Source organism: Amblyraja radiata, chromosome 9, assembly GCF_010909765.2.
Source record: "Amblyraja radiata isolate CabotCenter1 chromosome 9, sAmbRad1.1.pri, whole genome shotgun sequence".
NCBI classification, from domain to species: Eukaryota; Metazoa; Chordata; class Chondrichthyes; order Rajiformes; family Rajidae; genus Amblyraja; species Amblyraja radiata.
Genome location: NC_045964.1, coordinates 8,578,730 through 8,596,538, shown reverse-complemented (window position 1 = coordinate 8,596,538; position 17,809 = coordinate 8,578,730). Strand labels below are relative to the sequence as shown.

At 46.2% G+C, this 17,809-nt stretch overlaps 1 protein-coding gene and 1 long non-coding RNA gene across 3 annotated transcripts in view; one reads left to right on the top strand and one right to left on the bottom strand.

The window, feature by feature from the left end:
- Positions 1-17,809, top strand: part of galnt16 (polypeptide N-acetylgalactosaminyltransferase 16) — a 139,172-nt gene that overhangs the window by 11,174 nt on the left and 110,189 nt on the right. The window lies entirely within an intron of this gene.
- On the bottom strand, positions 909-17,336 carry LOC116976752. Its single transcript, XR_004413041.1, has 3 exons — positions 17,302-17,336; positions 15,830-15,831; positions 909-919 (listed from the first exon to the last, which is right to left on the bottom strand). It is a non-coding gene; the product is annotated as an uncharacterized LOC116976752 (long non-coding RNA).

Here is a 17,809-nt window from a genome sequence, read left to right as displayed (position 1 = left end):
GAGGTAGAAGGGGCGGCATTTCACTGCCATTGAGCACTACTAAGAGTTTACCATGAGGCAGATGTCTCCCTATCCCTGATACCTCAGTTTGGTCCATGCGATGAATGGAGAAACCTTCCTGCTGGAGGGCCGAGTCTGTGTGTCCCCATAATATGAGGTGTTGTTCCACCAGTTTATGTGTGGCCTCACTCTGGCAGTGGAGGAGGCCCAGCATTGAAAGGTCATAATGGAAAGTGAAGGGGAGCCATATTAAGGAGCTGCTCAAAATAGTCAGCAACCATGCCATATGGCAGAGATTGGTACATCGAGGGCAAGTGTTCGGCGAAATGGTTTTGTCAATGTGAAGGAAGTAACATCGGGAACACTGGATGGACTGCTGGGATCCCTGGATTGATGTGCGGGAGGAGATATAGGGACAGTTGTTACATCTCCTGTGGTTATAGCAGAAAGTACCTGGGGAACGGGCGGAAAGGGATGAGTTACGGAGCCAAGGAGTTACGGAGTGAGCAGCTTCAATTATTTTCTGGTTTAATTCATGAAGCTGCTTTATTTGCTCAGTAGATGTGAACCAAATCTCTCTTACACTTTCAGGGAAATACTGTTATAGGTTTCCAAACAATAGGGCGATTGGTGATTTTTACAAGCTTGTTACTGTATCTTGGTACACCTGACAATAATAAACTTAACTAAACTAAAACTTACTGCAAATCAAATTTTGGTCTGACAATTCACAACTACATGTTTAGAGTCACATACCTTCAAGTTTAATTGTTGTGCAATAGTTTTAAAAGGTCACGCATTACTTTTTCCCTTTCTTTTGTAAGGCAGTCGTTTTGACCTACTCGTTGTCTTTCTTTCAATACTTGATTTGCGGTTGGCCTTGACTGGTGATCTCACAGTCCTCCAATCTTGTGGCTCACTCAGTTCTGGATCACCATTAAGGGCAGTGTCGTGATTGAGTTGCTGCCTTACAGCATCAGAGACCCGAGTTCGATCCTGACCACGGGTGCTGAATGTATGGAGTTTGTATGTTCTCCCCATGACCGCGTGGAATTTCTCCAGGTTCTCTGCAAGTTTGTAAGTTAATTGGCTCTATAAATTGTGTAGGTTAGAAGTAGTGTACTGTGATCTCTGGTCCGGGTGGGCTCGGTGGACTGAAGGGCCTGTTTCCCCGCTGTATCTCTAAACTAAAGTAATCTAAACTAAGCACCATTGTTCTGCTCTTTGTTTGCAGATTGCTCACACTGACATTTTGTGGTAAAATGTTCTTGAGTTAAAAGGTGCCAGGTTAAGTCTATCTTATTGGCAGAGGCTATGCAGTCCTATGTAGACCTATGTAGCCCTGCTAAAGCAAGCTCTGGGCTCTCATTCCATTTCATAATCGTAAATGTGTAGAAAAGATCCATGTTAGTAATGATATAGTTGTCCGGTGTGTGCAAGTTGGGCTACATCCACAACTCTCTACAATTTATAGCGGTCTTGGGAAGAGCTGTTTCCAAACCAAGCTGCTCTCTACGGTGTATTATGTGGAAATTGGTAAGAGTTGTTGGGGACATGCTAAACTTCCTTCAGCTCCTGATGAAGTAGCCACGTTATATCTTTTTGTGGCCACACCTTCAATGTGGTTGGTCCAGGACAAATTGTTGATGCTATTTATATCCTCATGACCCTTTCCATTTTTACGCCACTGATGCTGATTGGAGCATGTATTCCACCTCCTGAAATCAATAACTATCTCCTTCATCTTGCTGACATTAAGAAAGAGGTTGTTGTCTTGACACCATATTACTTTGCACTTGATCTCTTTGTTTAAGAAAGAACTGCAAATGCTGGAAAAATCAAAGGTAGACAAAAATGCTGGAGAAACTCAGCGGGTGAGGCAGCATCTAGGTGCGAAAGAATAGGTGACCTTTCGGGTCGAGACCAGCCTGAAGAAGGGTCTCGACCTGAAACATCACCTATTCCTTCGCTCCATAGATACTGCCTCACCGGGTGAGTTTTTCCAGAATTTTTTTTGTCTATCTTGATCTCCTTCCTTATTCCATCTCATCATTGTTCAATATGCAGCCCATGATGTGCCCGTCATCTGCAAACTTGTAAATGGAGTTAGAACACAATTTGGTTCCAGAGTCATGACTGTAGAATGCATCCTTGCGGGGCAGTGGTTGTCGAGAATTATTATGGAGGATGTTTTGTGGTCTTTCCACACTGATTGTGCTCTGGGGGTAAGAAAGACCACAATCCGGTAGTAGAGGGGTTTGCTGAGTCTTAAGTCCAAGGATTTGGAGATGGGCAGTGGTGTTAACTGAATCTAATGAAGAAAATAATACTTGGCACTTGATGAACTGCAAGAGGCATCACATGCGGTAGAGAGGGCAAAATAAACCATGGCATTAACCTTCAGTTCAATCTTCAGTTTCTAGCAACTGCAGATAGACGTGAGGAACAGAAGATTTCAGAACACTGCACTCTCCCAACACGGACATTATGCAAAGCCACCTGCCCCCTGCCAAATGTCTCTATTTTGCTTCCCCTCCCCTCCAGTCTTGCCAAGAGCCACCACAGCCCCAGCTTCTAACATCACCTCCCTGAACCTGCTCTGCCATCTCCTTCTTTGGCCACATCTCTCACCTCGTTAAATCATCTTTGTCTTTCTCCAATTACAATCTGCTACAAGCTCTTTGGGACCTTTATCAAGGATCAGTCAGGCCATTGCATATAGAAGGTGGGAAATTATGCTGCAGTTGTTGGTGCGGTTGCATTTGGAGTATTGCGTCCAATTTTGTTCATTCAGCGATAGAAGGATCCATTAAGCTGGAAAGAATCCAGAGAAGATTTATGAGGATGTTGCTGGCACTCAAGGGACTGAGTTATCGGAAGAGATCGATCCAGCTGGGACGTTATTCCTTGGAGTGTAAGGGATTTAAGGGTGATCTTATGGTGGTATATACAATCATGAGGGGGCATAGATAGGTTAAAAGCATATGGTCTTCTACCTACGGTTGTGGAATCAAGAACTAGAGGATACAGTTTTAAGCTGAGTGTAGGACAATTTAATAGGAACCTGAGAGGTAACTTTATTCCCACAGAGGGTCGTAAATATATGGAACGAGCTGCCAGAGGAAGTAGTTGAGGCAGGTACAATAACAACATTTAAAAAACATTTGGACAGGTACATTGATGGGAAAGGTTTAGAGTAGTCCCACCTGCCCGTGTTTGGTCCATATCCCTCCAAACCTGTCCTCCATGTACTCGTCCAACTATTTCTTAAATACTGGGATAGTCCCTGCTGCAACTACCACCTCTGGCACCTTGTTCCATACACCCACCACTCTTTGTGTGAAAAGGTTACCCCTCAGATTCCTATTAAATCTTTTCCCCTTCACCTTAAACCTATGTCCTCTGGTCCTCGATTCACCTAGTCTGGGCAAGAGACTGTGCATCTACCCAATCTATTCCTCTCATGATTCTATACACCTCAATAAGATCACCCTAACAATATTAATTCTGTAACCCTGAATCCCCTTCAGTTTAGCTTATTGTCACAAGTACCGAGGTACAGTGAAAAGGTTTTGTTGCGTGCTAACCAGTCATCGGAAATACAATGCATGATTACAATTGAGCCATTCACAGTGTACAGATAAATGAAGAGGGAATAACGTTTAGTGCAAGAGAAAATCCGTAAAGTCTGAGTCCAATAAAACCCCCTCATTCTCTGTTTTGAAATGGCTACTTAGCTCCTGTGTCAGCTTGGTACTTGTATTCATAATGTTTCCTGGAAGAGGTGTGATTTAGGTAGGCTAGCTTGTATGGAATGTCAACAGCAGAAGAAGTAGCTTCCTACTATCTGAACCATTGAGTTAATTTATCACCAGAAGCACCTCAGTTTAGTAGTCATTAAACACAATGTTTATTACAACAGATCCAAGTAAAAATCCATTTTTGAGCCATTTGGGTAAATTTCTCTGGTAACTTTTGAATGGAAGTAAGTTATTTTTCAAACCACTGCTACAAGAGTGGGTCTTATAGATTTCTCCATTTTATTGCTGTGAGATTGAATTGGAGTTCCCTTCATCTTTAGACTTTTTATACTGCTTTCAGTCACTGGGTCATCTTATCATTGCTGTCATTAATTTAATCTGCCTTTCCGATCCTAACAACTTTAATGCTGCTCTTCATTTGTGCTTGCGTTGTTTCCGAATCTGGAGGCAGACCTCTAATCTTTAGGTAAAACGTGGCTGTACGTGTGATGCATTAAATACTAAAACAACCTGGTTTCCAGTAAACTGCTAACTACTATCCAATACATCACAGAAAGCTTTAAGATTAATGTAATCAACAATGTTGCTTTTAATCAAACTCCACAGGCACATAACGTGCTCAATCACTGAACACTGCTTCGAAAATCTATAATACAATGAGGAACCTTCAGTTTAGTTTAGTTTAGAGATACAGCGCAGAAACAGATCCTTTGCCCATCGGGTCCGCACTGACCAGTGATCCCCGCATACTCACACTACCCTACGCACACAAGGGACAATTTTACATTTGTTCCAAGCCAATTAACCTACAAACATCTACGTCTTTGGAGTGTGGGAGGAAACCAAAGATCTCAGAGTAAACCCATGCAGGTCTTGGGGAGCACGTGCAAACTGCGTACAGAGGAGAGGGATGTTGGTTAGCTGGAACTGCTCCAGTACAGCGAGCGCACAAGCCGACCGGACTGTGGACTTTGAATTATGGCAGCAACCGCATGTGTAATATATGCAGAAAGAATTTCACTGTGCAGTTGCATATATGATAAATAAAGCACCATTGACTATTGATCTGTTTTGCGAGTCTGGTGTCAGACATGGGAAAAACATGGATGGCTAGAGGAAAATATGCAAGAAAATGTGCAGGATCTCGTTGAGGAAATGCAGCATCCTTAATGGCTCCCTGTGAATCCTTGAACCATGTCCACTCCAGGTGGAGAAGGAGCATTTGGGATGGTATTGAGAACATTGAGTACATGCATTGCGAGCACACAGACGCTCCAAGTAAATAGCGGAAGCAGCTCACTACCACAGAAGCTGCTCGCCTACCCACCTCTTCAAATACTGTCTGCTCCGTCTGCTGAAGGGTCTGTGGTTCCTCACTCTGGCCCCAACAGTCATCTCAGAACCGGGGTGGAAGCAAGTGGTTTACAAGAATGATCCCAGGAATGGGTAAGTTAACATGTGATGAGCGCTTGTCAGCACTGGGCTTGTAGTCGCTGCAGTTTAGAATGATGAGAGGGGGACCTAATTGAAATGTACCGAATAGTGAAAGACATGGATAGAGTGGATGTGGAGAGGATGTTTCCACTAGTGGGAGAGTCTAGGACTAGAAGTCATAGCCTCAGAATTAAAGGAAGGAGATTAGGAGGAATGTATTTAGTCAGCGGGTGGTGAATCTGTGGAATTCTTTGCCACAGAAGGCTGTGGAGGCCACGTCAATGGATATTTTTCAGGCAGAGATAGATAGATTCTTGATTAGTACGGGTGTTAGAGGTTATGGGGAAAAGACAGCACAATGGGGTTAGAATGGTGATTTAGATCAGCCATGATTGAATGGCGGAGTAGACTTGATGGGCGGAATGGGTTAATTCTGCTCCTATCACATGATATTATTATGACCTTAAGTCATTCTTGCTTCTGCGGGACTGTCTGAGAACCTGCTTGAACCAAACCCAAATAATCACAGGTTATGGTGAAGGATCTTTGATCTGAAATATTAGCTCTCTCTTAACAGCTGCTGCTTAATCTGCTGAATAGAGTCATAGAGTGATACAGCATGGAAACAGGCCCTTCTGTCCAACTTGCCACTCTCCACCCACCTGCATTGCTGCATTGTGTAATAAATGTTAACCCTCAGATTCCTATTGAATCTTTTCCCCATCACCTTAAAACTATGTCCTCTGGTCTTTGATTCACCTACTCTGGGCAAGAGACTCTGTGCATCTACCCGATCTATTCCTCTCATGATTCTATACACGTCTATAAGATCACCCCTCATCCTCCTGTGCTCCAAGGAATAGTCCCAGCCTACTCAATTTCTCCCAAAAGCACAGACCCACTAGTCCTGGCAACATCCTTGTAAATCTTCTCTGTCCCCTTTCCAGCTTGGATGTTCCCAGCGTTTTTAACATCGCCACATTGGGCAGCGTCAGTGAAGAGAGAAACAGTTCATGCTTCAGGTTAATGAAGTTAATGAAGTTTCAGCAGAATTGGGAAAATTAGGAGCGAGACAAGTTTTGAATTGCAAACAGATGATACAGGGAGGCTATTGCTCTCACCAGTGAACCCCCTCCGTTAGTCCCATTCCCATCTCCTTAATTCTTTCGAAATTGGAACGTGCGTGATTCCCCAAAAGTGACCCCTGCCAGATCATGGGTTGTGCGTGCCCTTGGCTGAGGGCCCAGTGTCACATGATGTAGCAGCGGCTGAACTGATGCCCAAAGAATGCTGCGTGTCTGAAGAAGTGAGTGGCATGGGTGAGAGGGAAGTTTGTGACATGTTGTAACCACCCCCCTGGTTGAGAGCAAATATATACAGAACCAAGGAAATGTCTAGTTAAATACAAGTTTATAACCGGGCCAAGCCAATCACTGCTGCATTGCTGTAATGATTTAGAAAACTTTCTGCTCACTGCAGAGAAATGTTTTCTGTAGATCTCATGACATCCTTAAGAGGCTGTCCAACTTGGGCGACCTAATTGGCGAGTTTAGAAGTGTTTGAAAAAATGGCATGTTGAAGACCTCCTTCGACTATATAGAAGACCTCCTTCGACCTCGTTGCACTATGTTGAAGACCAGCTTCGACTAGCTACGACGAGCTATGACTAACTTCGGGAAAATTGGACACCGAATAGTGGAGAGTGAAGACGATCTTCAATCTCCTTCGACCTCCCTTTGACTATGATAAAGACTATCTACGACTACCTTCGACTACCCTCGCTTACCTACGACCAACATGCCGACCTACTACGACCTACTACGACTGAACCTACAAGTAAAAAAGTATTGTTTTTTTCCATGGCGACCTTTTTTTACTCGCGGACATTTTTTGACATATTGAAAAAAAACGCCGCGACCTAGCTGAGGCCTCGAGTTCGCTGAGACAACTCGAGCCTGAAGGAGAGTTACGAAGACCTCCTACGACCTTGTGTCGACCATGCTGTGCAAACTCGCCAGAACCCGTGGATTAGGTCGCCCAAGTGGGACAGGCCCTTTAATGATTTGCCATCAGTACACCAACTATATGCAGCTAAGATGTTGCTAACCTGTTTATCAAGCTGAATGCTACAATTGCCTGGGCCCTCGTCACCAACAGACGGGACATTGCACTGCCATAATCCTAAAAGAGATGAGATAGCTTAGTGAAGGTGATCTGGAGCTTGGGCCTAGGCAGGTTACAGGACATGGTCATTATAGTTGAAGTGAAGAATGAGGGAACACAGCAATGCAGAACTTGAAGAGGGCAGAGATTATAAGGACTGTTGTTTTTAGCCTTAGTTTTCGAAATACAGCATTGAAACAGGTCCTTCAGTGCACCGAGTCCACGCTGGCCATCGATCATCCATTCACACTAATTATATGTTATCCCACTTTCGCATCCACATTAGTGGAAATTTACTGAGGCCAATTAAGTTACAAACTCACACATCTTTGGGATGTCGCCCATGTCTCGTTGCACCTCCCCTTTTCCTAATCTGACACTTCAGGTAATAATCTGCAAAACAAAACAAAAATCAAAGTACAATAACAGCACAGCCAAAAGAGGTAGAGTTATGGGCCCGTTCCACTTAGGCGACTTTTAAGGCGACTGCAGGAGACTATGCAGTCGCCACATGGTCGCCACATGTTCGCGGGTGGTTGCCGGGGAGTCGCCTTCATGGTCGTGAGGAGTTTCCGCATTCTGGGAACTAGTCACGGCCTCATTATGGTCACCGTGAATTTTTTAACATGTTGAAAAAATAGCGGCGACTAGAATGAAGCCGCCATGGAGAGTAGCGAGATTCTCGTGGTGTAGGTGGGTCGCCAGGAGGTCCTATAGTGGGTTGCCAGGAGGTCGAAGGTTCTCGTAGGTTGGAGCCGTGCTGACCAGCCAGCAGAATTTCATTGGCTCATTGGCAAAAAAAAAGTAAGCAATAGTTTTCAGAACCAAGGATAACCGACCGGTAATGTTAAATGTCTGCCGAGCTTCACAGCCGTGTATCTCTGGTTTCTTAAAAGTTGTCTCCACTCCTTCTCCCCCCTCTCCCTCTCCCCCCCTCTTTTAAAGGACTTACCGTTCACTGTGCTTTAGCCGTCTTTTTACAGCGCCAACCTTCTTGTCCATTGCGGTGTGTGTCACCTTGGCTTTGACAGTCGGCGGCAGTCTGCTGAAAAATCGCCTATGTGGGACAGGCCACTTAGATGGGTTCGCGGAAGATGTTGCGTAGGTTGAGCAGCTCCAGGTACACATCGGAATTAGCTCTGTGGGATCGTTCCATCAGCTGATGACAGCCCATTCAGCTAGTACATTCGACCGAGGATATTCAGGGCTGCTGGTGATGTGGCGAAATCCCCAGCGTGCTTTGAAGTACTGGCTGGTAAATTGACTGCCATTATCAGATAGCAGTATACAAGGAACTCCGGGCGGATCCTCGCAGGTCTTTCGGGGTGCACGTGCAGCCAGATGCATATCCTTACGCCGTTTGTAGGTCAGAACGATGTCATACTTTTGAAGTTGCACCAACATCCGTTGAAGGCGTTCTGGAGAGGCATGAATCGGTTTGTTAAAGATGCTGACCAGGGGTTGGTGGTCAGTTTCAATCGTGACTCTTACTCAATGTAAGGACGGGATCAGGGGCTGTGGGAGGGATGAGCAACCTGGCTGCAGCACCGTGGATCAGGAGGCCATTCAAGAGGGGGGAGTTAGAAGAAATGCCGTAGTGATAGGGGATAGTATTATTCGGGGGGTAGATAAGGTTCTCTGCGGCCAGCAGAACATGTCCCGAAGGCTGTGTTGCCTACCCGGTGCTAGGGTTAAGGATATCTCTGCGATGCTGGAGAGAAATTTGCAGTGGGAGGGGGAGGATCCAGTGGTCGTGGTCCATGTGGGGACCAATGACATAGGAAGGACGAGGAAGGAGGATCTGCTGAAGGAGTTTGAGCAGTTAGGGAATAAATTAAAAAGCAGAACCTCGAGGGTACTGATCTCCGGATTGCTACCTGAGCCACGGGCCAAATCGGCGAGGGTACGTAAAATTAAAAAGCTAAATGCGTGGCTCAAAGACTGGTGTGGGAATAATGGGTTTGGTTTCTTGGGCCACTGGCACCAGTACTGGGACAGGGGGGATCTGTTCTGTAAGGACGGACTTCACCTGAACGGTGCTGGGACTGGGGTCCTGGCAAATCATATAACTAGGGCAGTAGAGAGGTCTTTAAACTAAGTAGCGGGGGGGAGGTATCAAGGGGGGTAATAACGGCAGGGGTAGAGGAAATAGAGCAGGGTATCAGTGGGGAAGCGGTAAGTCAAAATGAGACAGGAGACAGAATGTGTGAAGATAAAGCTCTAGATGTAAAAGGGGCAAAAACGGAAAGGAAGGGTAGTAAAAATCATCTGAAAGTGCTTTATCTAAATGCACGGAGTATTCGTAATAAGATAAATGAATTAACGGTGCAATTAAGTATATATAGTTATGATATCGTGGCCATTACGGAGACATGGCTGCAAGGGGATCAGGACTGGGAGTTAAATATAGAGGGGTACTCGACAATTAGGAAAGATAGACAGGAAAGAAAGGGAGGAGGGGTGGCCCTTTTAATAAGGGAGGGAATAATGGCAATAGAGAGGAAGGATATTGCGTTGAAGGATCAGGATAGTGAAACAGCTTGGGTACAGATAGAGAATAATAAGGGGAAAAAAACACTAGTGGGTGTAATTTATAGACCTCCAAATAGCTGTGACGCTGTTAGTCAGAACATAAATCTGCAAATAGTTGACGCATGTAAAAAGGGAACTGCTGTAATCATGGGGGACTTCAATTTTCATATTAATTGGGCAAACCAAACTGGGCAGGGTAGACTAGAGGAAGAGTTTATAGAATGTATTAGAGACGGGTTCCTAGAACAGTATGTCACAGAACCGACAAGGGGGGAGGCAATCTTGGATCTGGTCCTGTGTAATGAAGCAGGATTAATTAAAAATGTCATAGTTAGGGACTCGTTGGGAACAAGTGACCACAATATGGTCGAATTCCATATTCAAATAGAAGGGGAGCAGGTTGAAACTCAGGCTAGGGTGCTTAGTCTAAATAAGGGGGATTATGAAGGTATGAGGACTGAGCTGATCAAAGTTGACTGGGATAGCAGACTCAAGAATAAGACGGTACATGAGCAGTGGTGTACGTTTAAGGGTATACTGTATAACCTTCAAGAAAAATTTATTCCTATGAAGAAAAAAAGGGGTAAGGGTAAGAACAGTCAGCCATGGCTCAGTAAAACTATAAAGGATAGTATTCGGCTGAAGGCAAGGGCATATAAGGTAGCCAGAGATAGTGGGAGGGTAGAGGATTGGGAAGCATTTAAAGGTCAGCAAAAAATAACTAAGAGATTAATTAAGACGGGGAAAATAGACTATGAAAGGAATTTAGCGAACAACATAAAAACTAATAGTAAGAGTTTTTATAGCTATATAAAAAGAAAAAGGGTGGCTAAGGTGAACGTTGGTCCATTGGAGGGTGAGACTGGAGAGTTGTTGGTGGGGAACATGGAAATGGCAAAGGCATTAAACGAGTATTTTGTATCAGTCTTCACCATAGAAGACACAAAAAATATTCCAACGCTGGATAAACAGGGGGCGGTAGGAATGGAGGAGCTAAATACTATTAAGATCACCAAGGAGGTGGTATTAGGGAAATTAATGAGACTGAAGGAGGATAAATCCCCTGGGCCTGATGGATTACATCCAAGGGTCTTGAGGGAGATAGCGGTGGGGATTGTGGATGCATTGGTGATAATTTTCCAAAACTCCCTGGAGGCAGGAACGGTCCCAGTGGATTGGAAAATGGCCAATGTAACACCTATATTTAAAAAAGGAAGTAAACAGAAGGCGGGTAACTATAGACCGGTTAGTCTAACATCGGTGGTGGGTAAAATGTTAGAGACAATTATTAAAGAAACACTAACGGGGCACTTGGATAAACATGACTTCATCGGACAGAACCAGCATGGTTTTGTGAGGGGGAAGTCCTGTTTAACGAATCTGCTCGAATTCTTTGAGGAAGTAACAACCCGGGTGGATAAAGGGGAACCGGTGGATGTGGTATACTTGGACTTCCAAAAGGCTTTTGACAAGGTGCCACATAAGAGACTATTGCTAAAAATAAAAAATTATGGGATTGGGGGTAATATATTAGCATGGGTAGAGGATTGGCTAACAAATAGGAAGCAGAGAGTGGGGATAAATGGTTCATACTCGGGATGGCAACCGGTAACTAGCGGGGTTCCGCAAGGGTCGGTGCTGGGACCCCAGTTGTTCACAATTTATATAAATGATTTGGAGGAGGGAACCAAGTGTAATATATCAAAATTTGCGGACGATACAAAAATGGGAGGAAAAGTAGGGGATGAGGAGGATAGGAAGAGTCTGCAAAAGGATATAGATAAGCTAGGTGAGTGGGCAACAACTTGGCAGATGAAATTTAATACTAATAAATGTGAAGTCATTCACTTTGGGAAAAAAAATGATAGGGCAAGTTATTTTCTAAATGAGGAGGAGCTGCGTTGTAATGCAACGCAAAGGGATCTAGGGGTATTAGTACATGAATCACTAAAAGTTAGTATGCAGGTGCAGCAAGCAATCAGGAAGGCCAATGGAGTTTTGGCCTTTATTGCTAGGGGATTGAGTATAAAAACACGGAGGTCTTGCTGCAGCTGTACACAGTATTAGTGAGACCACATTTGGAATACTGTGTACAGTTCTGGGGTCCATACTTAAGAAAGGATGTACTAGCCCTGGAGGCAGTGCAGCGAAGGTTTACAAGATTAATTCCTGCAATGAGGGGATTGACATATGAGGAAAGGTTAAGTAGGCTGGAACTCTACTCTTTGGAGTTTAGAAGAATGAGAGGCGATCTCATTGAAACATATAAGATCGTGAGGGGCCTTGATCGGGTGGATGCACCGAGGATGTTCCCAATGATCGGGGAAACTAGAACTAGAGGACATAGTTGCAGAATAAGGGGGGGCTCTTTTAAAACTGAGATGAGGAAGAACTTCTTCACCCAGAGGGTGGTTAATTTATGGAATTCACTGCCCCAGGGAGCAGTGGAAGCAGAAACTTTAAATATATTTAAGACTAAAATAGATGGTTTTTTAGCTGCCAAGGGGATAAGGGGCTACGGGGAGAGGGCAGGGATATGGACCTAGGTATGGTTAGTATAGTAAGACCTGAGTGATCTCCTGGACAAGTGTCGATCGCCTGGATTGGGGTCGGAGAGGAATTTCCCGGATTTTTTTCCCGAATTGGACCTGGGTTTTTATCCGGTTTTTTGCCTCCCCCAGGAGATCACGAGGTTCTTGGGGTGGAGAGGGGTGATAGCGGTATAAAGGGGAGGGTAGTGTCTTGTGTTCTGTGTCTTGTGTCTACTGTTTGTGGGTAAGTGTGTCTGTTTAGTGTTCAGCCATGAGCGAATGGCGGTGCGGGCTCGACGGACCTGGTGGTCTACTCTCGCACCTACTTTCTATGTTTCTATGTTTCTATGTGACTGCATGTCCAAAATAAAGCTGTTAAATTTCTTGCAGGTGAAAACTACTGCTAGCAGCTCCTTTTCAATTGGGTATAGCGTTGTTCTGTGTCAGTCATGCTGTGCGAGGCATAGGTGACAGGCTTGCTGCCACTACCGTCATTTTGAAGACATGCTGCATCTAGTCCGTGTTGTGAAGCATCACATGTCAGTATGACCAGTCGTTTAGGATCAAAATAAGCGGGAGTAGGAGCACAAGACATCTGCTGCTTAAGAGTGTCGGACGCTCTCTGGTGTTGCTCATGCCAGGCCCAAACAGTGTCTTTGTGGGTAAGCTGGTGCAGTGGGGCTGATATTTCACTGAAGTTTGGAATAAATTTACTTAGGTAATTAACCATGCCAAGGAATCTCTGCAGCCTAAGCATGTCTGTGGGTGCTGGGAGCTCGTTGATGGCACTGGTTTTCACCGTATCAGTTTTTAGGCCGTCTTTAGTGAACACATGGCCCACGTAGTTCACCTCACATGCACTGAATTTGCATTTTTGAGGGTTTAACTTGAGGTTGATGGCATTAGCGCAGTCCAGGACCTTTGTTAGATTAGCATCGTGTTCTTGGATAGTTCGTCCAGCAATGAGGATATCATCTACAATGGAGCATGGGTAACCTGCAACCAATTGTTCCATAGCTCGTTGAAATACTTCACGAGCAGAGTTTATGCCAAAAGGCATGCGAAGGAATCTGTATCGCCCGAATTGTGTGCTGAAGGAGTTAACTTAGAGGAGTTGCGTTCCAGCGGAATCTGCCAGAATGAACTCTTGGCATCTAGTATTGTAAATACAGTTGCTTCAGCCAGCTGCGATGCAATCTCGTCCACGGTGCGCATGGGATAGTGTGGTAGTTTAATGGCTGTGTTTAAGTCCTTGGGATTGAAGCAAATCCGTATTTCATCCTTATTTTTCTTTGTTGCCACAACCATGGTTGAGACCCAATCCGAGGGTCGGCGACAGGGGCAACTACACCTAGAGACACCATTCTATTGAGTTCACTTTGAACACGGTCCCGCATAGCATGGGGAATCCTGTGTGCTGGACGGACATTTGGGAGTTACACCAAGCACCTGTGTCAACTTACAGAAGTTTTTTTTCCATTAATAAGCAAACGACGTTGGGATCATGATGCTTATGAGGCAAGTCAGACAGGGAGTGTACATCCAAATCAAGATGCTCGTTAGCAGACTGCACGTCCGTGGGAGCTATGTGGGAGAGCATGTTCTCATGGTTGAGTGAATTAACAGATTGTCTTGTTTGACCTCTGTTGCTACGCGAGCAGCAGTATTTGAAGACGTGGTTCCTTTTTTTACAGAAATGACAAATTTTCCCATAAACTTTCCCATAATTTTCCCATTGTCTATGAGTTTAGTGACAGAACTGTCGGGCACTTGCAGAGATCATCGAAAAGCTTGATAAAGTGTGCCAGCAACATTAATATCATAGCAGAGTGGTGGCCATGTCCCAAAATTTTTGCATGGGCATCTGTCATTTCAGCAACGCGGCAGCGGTTTTCAGCAGTCTCTAGAGTAAGTTCAGTATTGCGTTGTAATTCGTCACGTAATTTATCGTTGCGGACACCATACACCAGACGGTCACAAACTAAGCTGTCGCATAAATTACCAAAGGCACACCGACTGGCAATGTGTTTCAAAGCACTAACATACTTTTCAACAGGTTCGCCTTGTGTCTGGCTTCGTGAAAAAAATATGTGTTTCTCCATGACTAAATTAGTACGTAACTCGTAACTAGGAATTTGCGTAGCAAGCAGTCGAGGTCCTGGATGGATTCAGTGAGAGCAATCTGGACACCAGCCAGGTCAAACCTAGCCGGTTCATAATGAAATCTTCTGGCACGCCGAGCAACTTCTGTGCCCGCTAGGTTAAGGAGAATTGAGGCAGGAACACCTGGAGCAGCAGCCGGGTGAGCCGCGTCTATGTAAATGGTGAAATCTTCTTCAAATATGCGCCACTGTTCTGCAAGGTCTTCATCAAACACCAGGATCTCTCGAGCAGCAACCATAGTGAAACGTATACTGGACCAAAGAAACAAACTAAAATAAAAGCAATAGAATCAGGCAAGGAGTGAGTCCGGAGTTTCTGACACCATGTTGGAATGACTTAACTCACGTACAGTGTTTAAGATCCAAAGACTTTTATTAGCAATACAGCACAGGTAACTTCATCTTAACATGCTACTCAAGACTGGGGAAGAACGGCAAAAGGGCTTTCTATTAAACCAGTGGGCGGAGCCACAGTATGACTCATAGCATGAGTGACGCTGATCTACAGAAACTCCCTGTGTAGGTTGTACCTTTGGCGGCATCACCTGTAAAGAGTACTGCTGAGGGGCGGTACTGACATTGCTCATACTGCATCCTCTGCCACTTCGCTGTAGATGATAGTTAACTTTATATCCTTATATATTATGTCTTTGCATGCTTTGTATTTAACCCATGGGCAAAAGCCTCAGAAGGAGGATGTAGATCAATCACTATTGCTGATTAGATCCATGTCTGGTTTTGCTATTTGGGACCCGATCCCTAATTCATGTTGGGTTTCCACCATGCCATCCTGTGGAATATAAGCAAGCATACTTTTAGTTTGAGCTACGACTTTGAGCCTACATTACCTGTTGCTATGGTCTCTGTATGCATTCTTATTAAAGTAAATATTATGAAGTTCTATGACTCAATGTTAACAGTACTTTACACACCCCGACCCAACCCGTTCCCCAAAGTAATATTCCACCACTCACCCGTTCCCCCAATGCCACCCGTTCCCCCAACGCAATATTCCACCACTCACCCATAGACCCTATCTGCGCAGGCATGGTTCATTTCCCCTCATCCCCCAGCACTCCCCCTCTCCTCTTCATCCTCCCTCTTCTTTACCCTCTCCTCCTCCCCTCATCCCAATCCTCCCCTCACCTCTCCCTCCCTCTCCTTTCCCCTCCTCAGTCACCTCTCCCTCCCTCCATAATTCATCACTCCCTACCACCCTCCTATCCCTCTGTCCCCACCTCCCCACTCCTCACTTCCCCTATTCCCCTCACTATCCTTCCTAACTTCCCCCACTGCCCTCACCCTCTATTCCCCACTCCCTACCTCTCCCATTCCCCCTCCTCTCCCATTATTCCACCTGCTCCCCCACTCTCCCTCATCCCCTCTCCCTCCCTACCCCCTCTGCTCCCTCAATCCCCCAATCCCCCCTCTCTCCCTCCTCACCTCCCCAGGTATTTCCCACACTCTACCTCTCCTATTCCCCCTCTCCCCTCCCTCTATTCCCCCTCCTTCCTGCTCACCTCTCCCACTTTGCCCCCTCTCTCTCCCTACCCCCTCCTCTCCATCAATCCCCCTCCTCCCCTCACCCACCCCTCCCACTCCACCCCCTGCCGTTCCCCCCAACGCACTCATTCATCCCCCCTCAAACCATCCCCCATCCACTCGTAACGGCTCTCCGGCGGCACAGCCATTCCCTCCCATTGGGTTCCCATTGTGACGTAGAACACGCAGGTATTACTGCGCAGGTGCAGCTGACAGGCACGGCAAGTGGAAAAGGCATTTATTAAAGCTTAAAATGGGAATAACTCTTAAAATATAACAACAGTTTAAATGTTAAAGAGGAGAATTATTCTGTCCATTCTTTCTTGTTGCATCTCTTGTTGCGTTCTGCAGCCGGGGGAGGGGGTCGGCTTCAGGCGGGGGCTGTCGGGGGCCGGTGGGGGGAGCGTCCTGCAGCCTGGGGAGGGACACGGCTTCAGGCAGCGGCTGTTGGGTGCTGGTGGAAAAGGGCGAGCATCGTGCAGCTGGTCCAGTGGAGGGGGGGTGCTTTCTGGAAGGCTAGTATGGGTGTTGTGGGCCGCTGGGACTGGTTTCCAGAGAGCTAGTATGGACATTGTGGGCCGAATGGATTCTTGGGCTAGTCCTGCAGCTGGGGACGGGGAGGCTTCAGGTGGGGGCCGGCGGGAGCGTTCTGTAGCCGGGGACGGATTCATTCGGGGGGGGGGAATGCTGCCGTGGCCTGCCGCTGCTGTGGCCTGCAGTGGGGGTTGGTGTGTGAGGGGAGGGGAATGAGGGTGTGTGGGTGGGGGTGGTGAGCCTTCTGGACTCACAGTTCACTCAGCCACAGCTTGTTGAGTCACAGTTCACTCAGCCACGGCTCGTGGAGGGGGTAGTGTGGGAGGAGGGGTGGTTTGGGGGGAGGGGTTGGTGTGGGGAGAGGGGGTGGTGTGGGGGGAGAGGGTGGTGTGGCAGGAGGCATGGGGTGGTGTGGGGGAGAGGGGGTGGTATGGGGGGGTAGGGGTCGGTGTGGGGGGTGGGGTGGAGGGGTGTTGGTGTGGGGGGGAGGGGTTGGTGTGGGGGGGAGGGTTGGTGTGGGGGGGGGGGAAGGGGGGTGCGTAGGTTCAGTGGCTCCCGGCCCCGGCTCTGACCACACTCACCGGCTCCAGACTCACTCACCGGCTCTCGTCCCCGGCTGCGCACATCGGCACCCAGTTTGACGTGGTGGTCGCCGCCCCCGCTCACAGACCACAGCCCCTCACTCGCAGTTCGCTTCAGCTTTATTCTCCCCGGCGGACAGCAGGTGCCGGAACGGGCATTACCTTCATGGTGACTGACAGACGAGAAGACCAATCTGCTCATCTCATGATTTTTAAACCTTCATAACTTTTGGAATATTCCACCGATTGGAACAAAACTTAGTGCGCTTGGAGCAGAGGAGAACATTGAGTAAGGTGGCATTAAATCCTAGCAATATAGGGTACCGTTTTTGTGCAAATTTAAATACAACGCACACCGGAAGTGGTCTCGATGAGAGTTTTAGTATTAGGATAGATAGATAGATAGATAGATAGATAGATAGATAGATAGATAGATAGATAGACATAGACATAGACATAGACATAGACATAGACATAGACATAGACATAGACATAGACATAGACATAGACATAGACAGATATAGATATACGTATAGATATATAATATATATATATATATAGATATAAAT